This window comes from Clupea harengus, chromosome 21, assembly GCF_900700415.2.
Source record: "Clupea harengus chromosome 21, Ch_v2.0.2, whole genome shotgun sequence".
NCBI lineage: Eukaryota > Metazoa > Chordata > Actinopteri > Clupeiformes > Clupeidae > Clupea > Clupea harengus.
The window spans coordinates 19682521-19688066 of NC_045172.1; the positions used below are offsets into that span (position 1 = coordinate 19682521).

General features: G+C 42.9%; 1 protein-coding gene across 3 annotated transcripts in view; it reads right to left on the reverse strand.

The window, feature by feature from the left end:
- scn1lab (sodium channel, voltage-gated, type I like, alpha b) overlaps positions 1–3052 on the reverse strand; it is a 41800-nt gene extending 38748 nt beyond the window's left edge. For 2 of the 3 annotated variants that reach the window (XM_031558883.2, XM_031558886.2), the window contains exon 1: positions 2403–3052. The gene's annotated coding sequence lies outside the window, so the exon portion shown is untranslated. Of the gene's footprint in view, positions 1–1193; positions 2346–2402 lie in introns of those variants that run through there. The other variant, XM_031558885.2, reaches the window with a different exon arrangement.
- Positions 3053–5546: the final 2494 nt, after the last annotated feature.

Consider the following 5546-nt stretch of genomic DNA (forward strand, 5'->3'; position numbering starts at 1 on the left):
AATATCTCAGCCTGTGCCCTGCTGTTGTACCTTGGGCTATCGCGATCCACTCGCCGACACACAGAGACACAGAGTGATAGCTAAAGCTCAGCTAACCTTAGGCCACACTAACACACACACACTCAAATAACCAGCGTCTGAACTGACCCTAAGGAGGGCACACAGTAGAGTCGATTACGTCCGCCACCTCCCCGCACACCCTGACACCATATAGGCTACTGGGCTTCTATCCGTCCGCCCCACCCGCACGCTGGCTGTCATTTTCCATAGGTGCAAAATGACATGACAGTTCTAGGGCGGATGACTGTTAGCCAAGCGGGAGGAATGAGCGGAGTCTAAATTCGGACTGAGTCGATTTAACAATATGGCTTTTGGCCATGCTTATGTTACCGCTATTAGTCGCTATACCATCTTTGATTGCTGGTCAAATGCTGTGGTTTCTACGCTGCGGTGTAGGGATGCTATAGCAGAGAGTGCTCCGGCCTTCACTATGACCTAAGAGACCACCTGTTTAACGTAAGTGACATTCAACATTCGGTCTCAAGAGTCCTATAGATAGCTGTCCAAGGTGCTGAAACAGGCCATTTCGATGGAGGTTCATGGCGTTAAGAAGGGTATAGGGAAAAAGGATATTATTCAACAACACACATAAATACATTGATTCGAGGCATTAAGTCATTTCGAACGTTATGCAGCCATTTGATACGTTGTCAAACTCTATAATTGACCCGAATAACTGTTTCTGATTATATTCTGATGTGCTGTAGCATGTTGTCTTCCAAATATATCACGTTCTGTAACCACTGTCAGAAAATCCTCCCCTGACAATGATTACCTTTAAAAAATCTAGCTCTATTACGCTTTCTGCTGCTCAAGTGATTTGTCACCAGGTGCCAACAAACGTACACGAATAGTCCTTAGGCTAAAAAAAATCAAATCATATCTGAAGGCTTTCCGAAGGTTGCCACGAGGACACCGTGGTTTGTGTCACTGCCTGAAATCCTTGATTCACCATGTCATCTTTCTGGAACAAATACCTCATATGTGGTGTCATAAGCCATTAAAGAGCTTTTCTGGATCCCGGAAAATCCAGGTAGCATATAACTAATGCCCAAAGCCACCAAAACGACAGTGTTTAATACACGAATTAATCGCAGTTGAAGTGAAAAAGCAGGTGAGGTAAAAGGCCCTACCTTTATGGATTTATACCGAGAGGAGGGACGAGTGGAGCAGCTGTCGCCATGTTGACATTTCTCGTTTATTTCCATACCGAAGGCTTCGAGACTACCGGAGGAGTACGCCCTTCCACACCGGAGGCAGGGAATTGCATAGCCACCAGAAACCACCATAGACGTCACCGTGAACATTAATCGGTGGTGAGCTTAGAGACAACAAACATCGCCGCAGGGCATAGTTAACGAAATCACAGACAGAATCGAGATTGGTTTGAATTCCACGTAGCAAACATCCACTCAACGGGTTAAACTGTGTCTAGGCGACTCCAAGACATCTCCAGGCGTGTCGTCATACACAACAGGCGCTTTCTCTCCTCGCTGTCTCTCGCATTAAACCATTCACCTAGCTTTACAGCGGGTAATTTGTTAAGGTTTGGATACTAATTTAGTACCGCGTCATTTTCTTCTCTGTTTGTGACGGTCGGGTGGACGGGTGGGTGTGTGCAGCTGGGCACGCGCTGTCCCTTCCCAATTACAGTCATTATCTGCACACCTTAGAGGGAACAAAAATAACCCCATGCATCGCTTATGAATCAGAACAGGCGCAATTTTTTTACCTTACAATACCACTTTAAAGTTTTTGCTCTTCGTTATGGCGTGTAACATCACCTCATACGTTCAGCTTCAAGACATCCATGGGTGTCGCCTGGTGGAACCTAAACATCCACCCGTCTCATATGGGCAGTCATAATGTGGCAAATGTCGTGAAGCAAAGGAAAAAGGCCCAGACGACCGTTTTCACTTAAAGCGACTGCTTCTCATTCTCGAGACAAATCCCATAAAAATCATGATCATCCATCGGGATGATCCCTATTACCTTTAATCCAACCCCATCCTTAATGCCAATCACGGCCGTTTTAAATACTATTTAAGAGATGACATTGTGTCTATATTGTTCGCATATGGTCCACGATGACGGTGTTAAGACAGTAAAGTAAAGCAATTCCACTGATTTCATCAGATTTTTTGTGTTTTTCTTTTTCACCTAGAGAGCTATAAATCACAGATGGTCGCTTGTGACAACGCATTTAAGGACACCAGTGCGAAGGACATGTTCAATACATTAATCAAATTATAGTAAAAGTAGTGCGAAGAGTCAAATATACCTGACAAGATGATGGCTTGTGGCCTTACAATTCTAGACGTTTCTAAAATTTCAGCACTCACCATGGCAATGCCTGTCAGATGCGGATCTATGGAAAGGTAGATCCTGTTGCCTCGGATAATTTCACCCTCTCAAATCCTCTGAATATAAAATGTAACGTATTCTTCAGATCACACGAACATAATCCCCCGGTATACATCGATCCGTTCGAGGAATAGGTGAATCAGTCGTCCATTGATAAAAAACATAATTGTGCTGTTGCTCGTCTCGCCGTGTATTACCGATCAGCGCTTCCGGTTACCCGTGGCGCGCGCATCTCCCTGGGTCTCACGACCCTCCCTGAGGCTCTGGGATGGCAACCCAACCCTCACGTGTAGCCTTGACAGACAACCGACCAGAAAATGTAGAAAAGTCGCGTTAGACTAATGAGGTCTTAAGTAGGTCCCGAATTCACCAGAATCCTCAATCTCTAGAATGTGAGTTTGAAGTGTTTGACCGATAAACAAGTCCTCCTTGCTTTGAATTGAAGCCATTAGCGTGTTGCTCGGTCTCAACACTATCCACAGTATTTTAACATAGCAGAAAGTTGACTATGAGCTATTCAGCCCGTGAGAAAAATGGATGTAATTTCAAAGTGTCCAAACAGGGCATTGTAGTAGGTATGTCAACCCGTGCGTCCAGCATTGCCCTTGTTCGCGCGCACCTGCGGCCCCGGTGTTATGACCACATCCATCGCACGCCTCGTCAATCCACAGACGACCCCTGGTGGTTTTTGGAAATCAATTTGCTTAGTTTTTTTTTTAGGCCCATGTGCTATTTCCCATGAGGCTGTTCTGACCCTGTCACTACCAGGTCTATCTTTGGCACAACTGTTTATGTCACAAAATGAAATACCAAGTTCATTCTGTTCTTCACGGATTTTTTACTAGTCACTGTCATGTGTAAACCTCCTTGGACATTTTAATTGGCGTCCACTGTCGAGTCTTGGTGTAGTCTATTTTAATTAATAAATCTTGCGTGTGGAGGTGAATTTTGGATAGCAACCTGTAGCCCACGTGATAGTTAGTAGTAATTTGTCCTTGGTTTGATTGATGTCACATATTTTTTTGTCCTTCACTTGAACGGTGTAATATAGGATTTCTGGTGAAAGCAAGATTAACTTTAAACCGTTTGAAAGATAAATGACATTGTTAGATAACTTAGTAGTGTGTGTGTGTGTGTGTGTGTGTAGACAAACCACCAGGATTTTTATATAGACTAAAACAAAACAAAGTCCATAGTTTGTTTCAAGCTATAAATACATTTGTCATACAAATTTAATGTAATGTACTGTACCAAATATGTTTTTCTTTTTTTTTATCAAATATTTATTTTTCTTTTTAAGTTTTCAACACAAAAACAAAACACAATGTACCAAATATGTACAATCATGTACCAAATATGTGATAAGTAAAATCTGCTTAGCCTACTCTTGCAGCCCTGTCATCACCACTGCTCAAATGTACACTCTGGTATCCTAGCCTACGGCTGTGAGACTTTCATGAATCAGAACTCATTCAATTCATCTCATTAATTTCCTTTTCAATTACCAGACTTAATCCAATGATCATGAACGGAGTCATTTTATTTTTGTGTGAAAGCATCAAATCTCATTAAAGCTAAAACTCTTAATTTCCACCATTGAGGATTCCAGGCGATCATACTGAAGTTAAACAATCAACTAATTAAAAACCTCACAGAAGAAGAGATTTAGATTTTCCACAACTTGATCTCTTTATCCGGTTGTCATGGTTCCTGCAATGGCACGTGTGGCTTCTGATAAAGGTGGCCAACATTGAATTGTTCAGAAGATTTCAGATGTTGTAGCGTAGACTAGGCTTGACTTTGATCGTAGTGCTCCGTTGTCGTAGCTATGATGTGGCTCCAGGCAGGGGGGGTATTTTCTTCATTTTCCCGCTGATAGGAAGGACAGAATATGAGCTACGTTTCCCTGATTCGAACACGTCTAATCTAGACAGCAGAGGTGGCGTGTTTAGCCATAAGTAGGTTAGGTAGTCCACTGGGTAACGGTTCACAGCCCCATCCCAGCCTGTGCCAATGAAGTTCAAGAGGTCAGTTGCACAGGAGCGGTGGAATTCAAGGGCGAGTTGGGTGAGAATCCACCCTACCCCACAAACACTGGGCGGGATTAGCATGTGCCTGACATATGAACATAGATTTATGAGCATACTTTTTTCTTATATATACATACATACATACGTACATATAGATACACATATACGTTTCCTTTGAATTAAAATATTTAATAGAACAACTTTATACAATCCAGTCCCATCATATTAAACACTGTTCTATACCATTGACATGGTACAAAAAACATACACACACACACACACATCATTTATTCATCCAGTGTATAGAGCTGGTGAAGTTGGCGTGGTGGCATGGGGTGTGTAGTGCCTTCATTAGAGTGTGAGTGCTGAATGTAAACCAGGGGTGTAAGAAGCAGGTTGTGACACCGCCCCCTCACCCCCACCTTCACCCCCAACACACACTATAGAAAGCTCTGAGCACCCCCACATTATCTAAATATGAGAGCTGCATGTAAACCTCTCATCTCACAACATGAAATTAAAGATCTCTTTGACACATCATCAACCCCAGGTGGTGCTGTTCCTTAATTATATGGCAATCATCACTGCTTCAGAAAAATACATGTTTTTTATATATTTTATTTTGTTTCTGTAATTTGCGGTTCTCTTGCCACCTCCTACTTACAGGACACGTGCAGGACATTAACAGACATTATGACAGTTGGACTGCCTGTGCATCTATCTACAGGATTGAATGGGAAGGCACATGTTAGATAATACGCCAGCACAAATCCTGAATGAATGGCGTTCACACTTACAGACACACACACAGAGATACACACCCTTACACACACACAGAGAGAGAGAGAGAGAGAGAGAGATACACACACTTCCTGCTCCTGGTGATAGCGGGCCAGACCTATAAAGGAAAGTAAACAGGTCACCATGTGAGGAACATCTTGGCACTGAGTGAAATGAGTTCATACTATTGTAGGGAAATCACAATCTAAATTTCCTCTACATTACGATGGCTTGGCCAAATACAAGGAAACTCTCTGGGCACTTCCAGCGTTTCTGTGACTTTTCCGGAGCAGACGCACACACACACACACA